This window comes from Ixodes scapularis, unplaced genomic scaffold (assembly GCF_016920785.2).
Source record: "Ixodes scapularis isolate PalLabHiFi unplaced genomic scaffold, ASM1692078v2 PGA_scaffold2__306_contigs__length_199485367, whole genome shotgun sequence".
In the NCBI taxonomy this organism is placed as follows: Eukaryota; Metazoa; Arthropoda; class Arachnida; order Ixodida; family Ixodidae; genus Ixodes; species Ixodes scapularis.
The window spans coordinates 74,452,307-74,464,416 of NW_024609857.1; the positions used below are offsets into that span (position 1 = coordinate 74,452,307).

The following is a 12,110-nucleotide window of genomic DNA, read 5'->3' on the forward strand; positions in this document are numbered from 1 at the left end:
TGCACGAGCAGCACGAGCTTATATACGGGGGATTTCGACACTAGCGCGCGCGGCTTTTAGCATATTTCGCTTCACACGACCAGGGCCCGTTTGCTCGAAGCCGGTTAACTTTAACCGCGGTAAAAAGTTAACCACATTTCCCTACCAAAAGGAATCTCGGGTCACGTGACCTGCAGAGTTAGCGGTGCCCCTGCGAGCGAACATGGCGGTGCCCCTGCGAGCGAGTGTCGCTCGCTTTGGAACTAATCTGTCATAGTAGCTGCAGTATCGAGCGCGTTAGTCAGCAACGAATAGTGCACAAGGCTTTCGCTTTGCCTTACCTCACTTAAATCGCAAAGCATGAGCAATGACCTCGCCGCATTTTTTAGATAGTCTTTCGAGTCTGGCCCTTCCTAAGCCTAAATGAACGTGGTGATTGTCGGCATGGCAACGCCTTTGGAATACTATTGGCCCCGAGCGGGACCGATTGGAGCGCTGCGATCGCTCGACCGTGATGTAGGAGGATCACGTGATAAGGACAGTTATTCCGCCTTGCTTTGGTCAGGGTCTTCGGGAACCATTCAAACGTTATTTTCGTTATTTTCGTTTTTTTTTTTTTTTTTTGATGTTCGATTAGTTCACGCGTCGATCGGCTTCGGCAGCTGTCGTGCTCAGGAAGCAATGGTGAAGTACTGTTCGGTGCCGCAATGCCGCAGTTACGCGACCGACCCAAACATCAGCTTCCACATCTACCCCAAGGAGAAGCAGCTGCGCACGGAGTGGCTTGTGAAACTGAGAATAGGTAGATTAAACTCTAAGAGTTCGACAGTGACCAGCAAGCACTTTCGAGATTAAGACTTCGTGTATGCGGTTGGAGCGAAGATGTTCGGTAAGTGTTCTCAAGTTATTTCAGTGAACCTCCACAAAAAAAGGGGGGAGGGGGGATTTTGTTGGCACCTGTCAGAGATCGACGCTCTCCCAATTTGCACGTAAGTTACTGACACGAAAAGTTTTCGCAGAGAGTGATATCACGCATGCGTGCATCTTAAGTGCTTAACACTCGTTAGTTTTTCTGGGCCACGACGCCCCAAAGCCGCGCGAGCGAACTGACCAAAGCTGGCGGTCAGACGACCGAGATCGACGCATGCTCACGCTTCGTCGTGATTATCTTTCTTTTTTTTTTTTTTCTTGTCAGACTGGAAAAAAAGGACACTCGCCCCAGGAATCGTGCCCTCCCAGAATCTGCCTTTACGGCCCCTGGACAAGCCCCCGAAGCTGCGACAGCCCCTGAAGCCGCGGACAAGTGTGGACACATGCAAACCTCGCAGTGAGTGCTCTCATTTGCAGGGAACATTCGTGGTATCAGTGGATGCTGTGTGATAGCCAGGTTTTAAATATTTGGCTCCTGCATACCTGTTTACTTTTTTATGCAGTCATCAAAAGATAGAACATAGTCGTGTCTATTTCAGTTTCAGTGCTGAGCTGTAAATATAGATTTTGTTTTTTCACGTGGAATCGACAGTTAAGGATGACTTGCCGGCAGCAGTTACCTTGGCAGGACTGAACTCCGAGGAAGCCAGCACCAGTGGGGGTTTAGCTGAGCAGGACCTACCAAACCAGGATGCCGATGCTGCAGATCCCATTGGTGAGGAGAGAGTAAACATTGCATGCCCAGTGTGAGAGTCATGCTAGCATAATTCAAGTTGACACCAGAGTTGTTTTTTAATGTTTCAGGTCTTCGAGCTGAACTTCACAGCTTGAAGAAAGACGTTGGAAGTCAAGCCGACACCCTACAGTTTGAGAAGGATCAAGTGCTCGGGATAGCACGGGTTAAAAATGAACCGGCCCTTGTATCACTGACCCGCATACCCTGTTTTCAGTTATTCTATAACATCTGCGACCTGTATGGGGAGTCTCGCATATTGAACCAGAGGAAGGATTTCAGCATCAGTAACGAGGACGCAGTATTGTTAACGATGATGAAGCTCTACCACAATCTGACGTTTTCCCTTCTTGGTGTACTGTTTGGGGTTCATAAGACGACGGCAGTGCTCAGGCACGCCGTTTTCTGGCCCGAAAAGGAGGCTGTGCTCCAGTCCCTGACCAAGTACCTTAACAAGTACATGCACTGTCGCATAGTGCTCGACTGTACAGAGATTCCTGTGCAAAAGCCAAAAAACCTGGAGTCTCAGCTGCTTACCTACAGTCACTACAAGGGAACTCACACTGCAAAGGTGCTTGTGTGCGAGAAGTCAGGTGGCTTAATTAGCTATGTGAGTCCGGCGTACTGTGGCAGATCCTCCGACACACATATCACAAAGGAGAGTGGGCTTCTAGAGAAATGCCTTCCCTTCATCGACAGCGTCATGGTTGACAAAGGGTTTTTAATTGACGAGCTGTGTTGCGAACACAAGTTAAAGTTGGTGCGTCCACCATTTCTCCGTAAAAACACACAGCTGAGCAAATCTGACCCCGCAAACAGCCAGAGCATCGCAGCCGCACGCGTTCATGTCGAGCGTGCAACTCAGCGAATGAAGTTGTTCCGAATTCTTTGGGACAATTTCAGCGCAAACCTCCTTCCGCAAATCGATGATGTTGTCGTCATCATTGCAGGCCTCGTGAACCTCTTAAAGCCGTTGCTTAGCAAAGACAAATTTTTAACTGGCTAATAGGTTGCTGGACAGGACATCATAGCGTTTTATTTAGCTGCCTGTTTAAATGTTGCAGTTAATCTGTAGATCACTTAATGGGCAATTTAAACATGGCATCCCACTGTCGCTTGTGAACGATAGGTGTTCTCTGTAGCAGGGTAAGAAGAAAATAGTATTGTTCGGTCAGAGACTGTCACTAGCTAAGAATTTTCTTGTTAACTTCGTGCAAGGTACTCTTCTCCTGTGTCACATTGGAGAAAGGTTGTCAAAGCACAGAAAGGAGTCAATATTTCTAGCTCGTGCATTGAGACCCACAAGCCTTGACATTCAACACCATTGTAAGATATGTTTCTATGCCAATTTAATTTTGCAAATTCGATGTCATGCGTGCTGTAATAAATGAATGTATCACCACTTGCTTGTTGCCATTCTTTTGTTTATTCGCTGGGTTCAAATGCCTATCTAATGTTATCGCACTGGCCTTTTTTGGGGCCCACGACCACGAGTATGAACGTGCCAGATTCTTCAGCCTGTCAAAAATGTACTTGTCGTACAGGGTGTGCACTGCAGCAGAACATTTAAGGAAATGTGCAACATCAAATGGCACGGTAAGTGCCCTCCAGTCCTCTGGACTCTTGTACACGAAAAAGTCGCACACTGGAATATTCGTTATCCCCATCTGGACCTGAATCTGGGTGCAGAACAGGGGCGTCGGCTTGTCCTTTGAGAAACCGTTCTTCACCGCGTTGAGGCATTTGATTTCTAAGATTCGCTTTTCACCTTCGCAGCATGCGCAGGTGAAAGTAACGAGCCCATCCACGCTACAACCGATCACAAGAAACTCGTTCCAAATCAAAAGGCCCCTGTCTTCCACAGTGCATTTGTGGCCCCTCGACTTCACAACTGAGACATACTTGTCCCGCGCAGTACCTCCCATGCTCAGCCCGGGCTGCATTCCGGCAGACTGGTATGTGCTCGTGCAGAGGACCGCCTTCAACAAAGGCCCCATGTTGTGCGGCATTTGCTCTGTCTCGCACTTCGCTGCCCTTGTTTTGAAGGAATGGCAGACTGTACTTGTTGCCATGCCTATCCTCTGGCGCAACCTCTCCTCGATTACCGCACAGACGTCTGCAGAGAAGGTGGCCATTATCTCCTCCACAAAAGCATCGAAGCTGGGAGCAGCGGTTGTGGCAATCAGCCGCGTAAGTGTGGGCAGTCCGGAGACAGGGAGCTCCTCAGCTGCGGTAGGCGGTTGATATCTCTGCAAACACGCAAATAAACAGGAAATGTTGATACATGACACACTATAAAGGTGATAGGAAAGAAATTGGTTGTTGGAATGTAAAAATGAAACGCTAGGGAACAGTTCTATGTACTAAACACAATTATTACCAGTCTCATTTCTGCCGTAGTGATTACGTTGAATAAGCCTGGTACTAATATGCGAGTTAATGTATACGAGGGCCATTAAAAAGTATCCGACCTTAATTTGTTCTGCAGAAACAAATGAAGTGCAGACAGCATCTTCTGGTAGGGAGGTGGAGGGAAGATTAATGTGTATGTGTGAATTTCATCAGGCCCGATGAAAATGTGAGTTGCTTTCAGTCAGCCTCCTAATGAGGAATTGTAGTCAGTGCTCGTCGTTTTTCCCGTAACTCGAATACGGTTCCTTTCAGCAGCATTTTTATCGTAGGGAAGAGCCAGAAATCACATAGAGGCATGTTGGGAGAGTAGGAAGACTGTTTTTGCCAAAGAAACTCAGATGCGAGGAATGAGCTGGTGCCTTGTTATGTTGCAGCTCCATCGTGAGCAACTTCGGCACGATTTTCGCAGACACTTCCTGCAAAGCTAAATCCCCCTTCAAAATTGAATGCACCGAACTGGTACTTACTCCCACCTCAGCCACAAGTTCTTGAATAGGGCTGCGATTGTCCTGCATGGTAAGTCCGCAGCTGGCTAATCATGTCGTTATTTCGGCTTGTTGAAGTCCTTTCTGAAAGCGCGTCTTTCTCCACTGACATGCAGCCATGTTTGATCAAGTTGTACCACACCTTAATGTTTTTTACTGCCCATGGCATCGTCCTCGAACTCCTGCTGAATATTTCGAATTGTTTCCACTTGAGTGTCAGCAAGCTTGAATCAAAATTTGATACAATACCTCTGTTCAAACTATTTAGTCATGTTGTCAAAAAAAAAAAAAAAAAACGACGAGCACTAACTATACGTCATCACTCCGAGGCCGACTGCCTGCGACTCGTATTTTTTGCCGGCTTGATAAAATTCTTGCGTGCGCATTAACGTTCCCTTTGCCTCCCCACCAAATAAAGCTGTCCGCGCTTCATTTGTTTCCGCGGTACCAATTCAGGTAGGATACTTCTTAAACAGACCTTGTGCACCAATTAAGTATGTAGTGGCATAACGTGGTGGTGGTGCTCCAGGAGCACTTTCAGTTTAGAGTTGTGGGCCAGGAAAGTCACCTGCGCCTGGCAATCCATGTTTTTTTTTTTCTTTTTTTTTTGTAGAAATCTGTCTTTGACAGGATGGCAGTGCACATTGCTCAACTAGAGTTAAGCCTCAGCCACTTTAAATATATTGTACTAAAGAACATCTCTGGTTGCTTGACATTTTTTTCTCTCCTTTGCAGTCTACTGTTACCACATATTGGATATTAGTGCTTCCACTGAAATCCAATATCCATATGGCACAATCGCCATGCCTTCACAACCTAGTACCTGTACTTTTTATTATCAGCTCTGTCACTTTTGTGAGTCAGGCAAGCACAATTCAGAATGTAAACATATTAAGGTTGGACTCCCCGCCCGGTTGAGCCTCCTGCTCACAGCTGTGCTAATTTATCACAGCGGGGTGACAATAAGGATCTAACTGGTGTACATTTATCTAGGGTTTCAATGTACACAAAAGTTCTACACAGATAAATATACACAGGAAGTGTACATTTATCTAGTTTCTTCTTGTTTTTGTTTTTTGCTGTGATTTAAACATCCTGCATGGTCTGTACTGAGCACAGCTTCTATGCCGTGTGAGGCATGCCACCACTGATGTTTGTCAGATACTGAGAGAATCAATCCATAAAGTCTCTTAAGAACGACCAACAAACAGCCAAAGCCAACTGTAGCAAAGCCAACGGGAAAAAGAAAGAGGAAATGCAGTTCATGGAACCAACCAAGAGGACGGATTTCTTCGGTGTGCCGCAGAGCAGCTGACCTATAAGTCAGTCCCTCCAGTAGCCGTCTCAGGATGTCGCCTTTAAGAAGCAGGACCGGATCCCCTTCAACCTGGAAATATAAAGCAAAATTTCCTGTGCTTTTGCTGCTATGAACTCGGCACGGATTGCACACTTTGCTGTGCCTTCCCCGTGTGACTTAGCCGTAATCCTTCTAACGCAAACCACTACAAAAAATGTAAGCCTGTTTCGCAGGTATTTCACTATGTTATTTTCTAACACTTGCTAATGAAACTGCTTTCAATTCGCTCCTGCTTCTTGATAGAAGGGGTAGTGGCATAAACCTGTCATAGGTTAAGCAAAGACGTTGAATTAACCAAGTATTTCCTTTGCTGCCTGAGACATTCAAAGTAACAAGATACATACTTTGCGACACCGACCCAGGTCTACTAACAAAAACAAGCTTAATGCTCACTTATCTTGCGATACATATAAACAAAAGTCAGATCCCTATGATTCGAATGTGTCAAAATGTCCATAACTTATCGTGAGAACACAGCAGCCTGCACAATCTCCATTTTCAACTAGAAGCTCACTTCTTCGCCATTTTGTGCTGCCAAGAGTGGTCAAGTAACCACTTAACCTGCAAAATCCATTGCTCTGCAATGGTGATCAAGAACATTCAAGATTTATGGCTTCCGGATCCAGTAGTCACTTACACAAAAAAAAAAAAAAAAAAATGTGGATTAGTTGCTGCAAGAGTGCTTAATAGCAGTTTCCCTGTTTGGTTGCAGTGAAATTCGCCATATTATGGGCAAGTCAGGAAACCTTCTTTTGATTTGATAACTCAGGCTGACGCATCATATGCACTAGATCATTTGTGAAAAACCCACAAGGTCACGTAAGGCACACAAGAAATTGAAGGAGCATCCCGTGTGCTCTCCGCGTACCTATGCCGTGACACACTGGTGGTCAAGCTCAGTTAGCACAAGTCATGGCAGAAGAAACGTCTATATGCGGGTCTTGTACAGCCCTTTCCCATGATGTCATTTGGCGCCGGCGGAGGGAGCTTTATGGTATGCGCAAGGTCTACTAAAAGCGCTGTGCATGAATAGAAGTTTCATAGCTCACTTTTTCAAGACCGGGGAGGTTGCGGATCTTTCTCGGAGCATACTTCTCCCCGACCGCTCTCTTCTGCCCCTTCCCCCACTTTTCTGGCAAGTCTGTGGACGCCAGTACGTTGAAGTTCCTCTTGGCGTTGATATGTAGCAACATTGCCACAACCTGCTTACACTTGTAGTTCCTGCAAAATGGCAATGTTCTCAGCTTGCAATTAAACAGCATATCCAATATGAGTCATAAAATGTGAACAGTCTCACCCCCATAGCAGTACCTTTCTCATGTAACTTCAATATTATTTGAATGAGATTAAAAGTGTATGTACAAGTTGGCAGTATGCAATGCCAGTAGAGCTGAGTGCTAATAGACTTGAAAGAGTAATCTACAGAGAATAGCAAGACATAAGATTTCACCGAGTATTTTAACACGAAAATCACTCGCAGCTTAGTGGTATCTAAGCAACCAGCAGCTGCATAAATGTGAGAATGTTATGTGGCTCGATATATTTTAGTTTAAAGGTTGCTGTAACGAGCGGCTGCACTCGTATTAGCAAGTAATACTTTTCTTTTTGTAGCGCATCTGGTTACTATGTAGGGGCCCAAAGAAAACACTTCTACAACTGTAATACACCTAGCTACAGGAATATTTGCGTAATCTTTTTTGACAGAAGAAAGGAAAACAGCACTGGTGTACACAAACAACTGCCATTGGCCCTTGGATGATCGGATATTAGTTTATGAAATTAAACGTTATCCACAAGGTTTAACACTCGTCGCACGAAAATTCCGACATTGCAAAAAAGTAACAAAACAGGTAATTCAAAAAACTAAAAAAAGAAAAAAAAAAAGAGACAGGCGCGCGGAATCGAATTTGCGACTAGCGCCACGGGAAGCGAGCACTTTACCACTGAGCCACGGGAACAACGAGGAACGCCCGATTATATTTCGAAAACAAGGCGCAGTACTTCACCGTTGATCGCAAATCGCAAGTTGTTTCGCTCCCGCCTCCTCGATCGATTTCATAGCACTCCGGCCGATAAGTACATACAACCCAACCAAGTAATGATACACGGCATGTTCCTTTACCCTGCTTTGCAGGAGCACGGTGTGTCACCGACGTTTCTTCTATTCAGTGTAATCTCCAGCTCGCGCAGGTGCGAAGTCAGTGCCGACGTCTGGAGAACGAATCCAATGAACGTGTAGCAGTCCTTATCAACCTTCCTGATACTGCAGGGGAAGACGTGTCCCGCTTCAAGAACTCCTTCGCCCTCGAGCGACAGCCGGGATGTTTCGTGGGCCTTGTCCACGAACGCGTTGATGCTGCTTACAGGCAGCACAAATGAAAATGGGTACACAGTTGTAACGGGCTGCCCGGTAGAATAGAAGCTAAAGAAAAGCTTCGCTTACCTTCAACGGTAGGTCGCACATGGTCAGCATCCCTTGCGGTGCCCGAGACAGCCGCCGAAAACGACAAGTTGGCCCGTACCGTCTATAGTCCACGCAGCCGCGCTTCCCTGCAGCGACCGGTTCCCTGTTAGCCTGCAACCGGCTCCCCGGAAGCAGTTGTACGGTAGCCGACTTAGGAACTTGACCGGGTCGAGTACAAAAACGAAAAATTCGTTAAAATAAACCTTAAACACTCGTACTAATAAAAAAAAAAAAAAAAGCGAAGACCCAGACACTCCACCCTTCACACAGAGCGCAAGAAACGGTCAAGTGATCTCCTATCCTACGTCAAGACGATAGGCCCGTTAGGTGGCGCCACGTCATGTTCTCGGGGCTAATAGTGGATTGCCATGACTCAATCGGCCGGGTTTGATAGCACGCAGAAGCAGACACCGTCCAATAGTCATTTTGCTAAATTTCCCAAGTACCAAGGTGCATGCTACAAGTGTAGTTACACGCGCTGCACGTGCTGGCATTTGCAGTAGCATAGCCTCCTCTATACTGACAAAGCCTGGCCGATCGCCACGAGAAGCGGCCGCCGAAATAGAAGAGGTGGAGCGGCAGACAATGGATGAGAGGAGAGCCACGTGACGGGCGTCCCGCTGCGGCGAGACGCCGAAACACACTTCTCCCGAGCGATGGAATGTCCGCTCGTGGTCCTCGCTTTCCTCGTGTACCGCTTTTTCTCGCCGGGTTTGAAAACCATGCTTCGGGTCGTCGCCGCTGCAAAAGCTGCAGCTTTTGCAGCGGCAACGTCAGCGCGCATGTGCGCTGACGTCCAGGTTCCTTGAGAAATGCTCTCTGCTATACCAGATCCTCGCACTCCAAATCTGCGACCGCGCGGGCACTCTATGGTTCCGTCGTCGAACTGCCAGGCTTTGTGAGTATAGAGGAGGCTATGGCAGTAGTAACTGTTCTAAAGCAAAAGCCTAAAACAAATTTTGCTTTGCACGCGCGTTCGTCAAAGCCTTATTATGATTATTGACTTCGAATATCTTATAAGGCAAAGCCCAGCGCGCCCGGAGCATAGAATTACACTTTCAGCATTCCCCTCGATGCTTGGATAATTTAGTAGTAGGTCTATTTTCACTGGCACCGAACTACACGGTTTTCAAGTTATGATAGTGTTATATACAGTTCTTACATGCTGGCCAACCATGCTGCCGGTGTACCGCCCGCCTTTCACTGCTCACTTCTTTCTCAGTGTTTATAGGACAGAACTTCGTCGTCCTCTTTCGAACTTGGAAGGAAATTTCAAAGAGGCTTGTCTTCAGTTCGGACTGCCAAACATTTAGAAATTTTCCAAACAAGTGTTAATTCAATTTTACCTTACCTAATATCTGTACCACGAGCAACAAAAAGTGTTTCTTAAGCTCAAATGTAGGCAGCGCTGCGTCGCGAGAACCCGCTAGCGTGCGTTCTTGGGTCCCCGCTTTTCGGGAACTTTACCACAAAAGTCACTTATATTCGCTGCAACCAGTAGGTGACACCACTACCACCCCATACTAAACCCGGAGCAGTCGCTCAACCAGCCCTCGTCAAACCTGGCTAGGTACTTCAGGTACCGAGCGGTTAACTTTTTTACCGCGGTTAAAGTTAACCGGCTTCGAGAGAACGGGCCAAGGGCCGTTTATACTGAGAGAATTTGGCCAATGGGCGGAGCTTGTAGCCAGCTAGAACCAACGTTACTGGAGCAAGCTCAGTTTCGCAGCTCCCTATTCTCGCCTGCAGAGGCGAGTGGCCCAGGTGGCGGTCACGAGAACTAGCGGCGCTGCTGTCGGATCTTGCTTTCCTGTCTCGCGCGTCGTCTACTACCACCGTTGACTACCACCGCGTTGAGAGCTCCCTTTCCTTTTTCTTTTCTTCCTCTTTTTTTTACTTCCATCTGTATATTAGCAAAAAAAAAAAAGACGATGAAGATGAAGTGTAATACACCACAGAGATCGGAGTTAGCGCATTGTAAGTGTTCTTTCTTTAAGTATTTGAAATTTATTTTTGTGTGCGTCTGTTTCCTTGCGTTGTGAAGTGTTAGGATGAATCACAACTCGCCCAAGCTCGAGTATTGCTATTCAGACCTGGCGGGCAAGACAATCTGGAAGCAAGACTCGACTGCAGCGCTGCTGGTTCTTGTGACCGCCACTGAGCCTACGTCGCAGGCGGAGCTGTGAGACTGAGCTTGCTCCTGTAACGTTGGCTAGAACCAGCGGATTTCACGATAACACAAAATGGCGTTACTTCTTTGTCTTGTTTATTCCTCAGAAATCGCATAGAGTTCCTCTGAGTCAGAGCCACTAAATTGCGGACGTAAGTAGTCATCCCCCGGTTGTCAGACTACGCTGCTGTGGTTGCCAGGCTATCACAATCTCCTTAAAGGAGCGATGCAACAATTTTTGTACTGTGCACAAATACCGCTTAAAACGGATCCCTAACGTCAATGACATATGAAACACGCGTTCGTTTTTCACCCCACGCAATAGAAGTCCCAGAAAAAAATTTAAGAAAAACGAGCTGCGTTCACCCCCTCAACTCGCAGCCAGAACAGGCGGCCACGTGATCTGGAGACGATTATATGCCGCCAATGTTGATCATAGCCACGCGCTGGGGTTGGCAAAGCGCAGGACACGCGCTGAGTTCCAGATATTGTTATGGCTCGGCTGTTGTCGTCGTTGCAGCGATTGGACACGGGTCACTACCCGAATGCTTCTTGAGCTAGCAATTGTCACGAGCCCAAGTCGAGTGCCCACGCAATGCTCGGGTCCAATCTATGAACCGCATTCAAATATCGTCACTTGGGTGTACTGCGATCCCCGAGTTACGTCATCAAATTTTGCAAAGGAGAGATTGAATGAAAATGATCGCTTTTGTCCTTGAAATTACACCGCAACAAAGGGGTTACTCGGCCAATGGCGTTGCGTGTGAGTATCCTTGAGTCCCAGGTGTGCCAGTAAGCTCGTGTCAAGTGAAAAGCATTCCAATTGAATATCGTTGCACAGCTCCTTTAAGTAGTCCACCGATTTTTCGAGCTACATCAACTAACTATATTTTCTAACTCCCCGGCCTTTAGCCTTTCCGGTATGTTATTTAGTATCGCGAAATTCATAATAGGTATTGTGAAATCGGCAAATGAAAATGGTGCAAAAACCAATATTCAAATATTCGCGCACTTTTCCGTGCCGTGACGTCAGTGGCAGGCAGGCTTGCCAGTCGAGCAAGTAGTCTAAAAATAGAATATGCCAATCATTTGTTCCGTGCTGGAGCGTGGATACGGGAGCGAGCTTCCAAAGCACTCATTTGACACCAAGAAACTCTTCTGTAGTCCAAAAAGTTAACCCCTGCCTTCCACTGACGTCATTTTTTCGTTGTAGCCAGTAGAGACTTTCAGTTTGAAAAACATGGTGAAGACCAAAACTGTAAATTCAATAACTTCGCGAAAAAACAATATTTTGACCTAATATTTGGGATACTATTTTAGCAATGTTTGTTGGTTAGCTTAGCAAAATTTCAAGCAAATCGGAGACAATGAAAAAAACGGCGGAGTATCCCTTTAACAGCGACAAATCTACCAGTGGTATTCGCCATAAGCAGCGATGGCTGAAAGCAAAAAGGGGAAATACTGGATGACGTGCTTTCGTCACGCATATGAGAAGAAGTGAAATTCGATAAAGGGAATTCCTATAAAGGAAATTAATAGGGGTGTGCGAATACTCGAATGCAGCGGCGTAGACTTTCCAT

At 46.5% G+C, this 12,110-nt stretch overlaps 2 pseudogenes; one reads left to right on the forward strand and one right to left on the reverse strand.

The window, feature by feature from the left end:
• Positions 1–660: 660 nt before the first annotated feature.
• On the forward strand, positions 661–2,673 carry LOC121046146 (annotated as a pseudogene).
• Positions 2,674–2,991: 318 nt separating this feature from the next.
• Positions 2,992–8,360, reverse strand: LOC115310000 (annotated as a pseudogene).
• Positions 8,361–12,110: the final 3,750 nt, after the last annotated feature.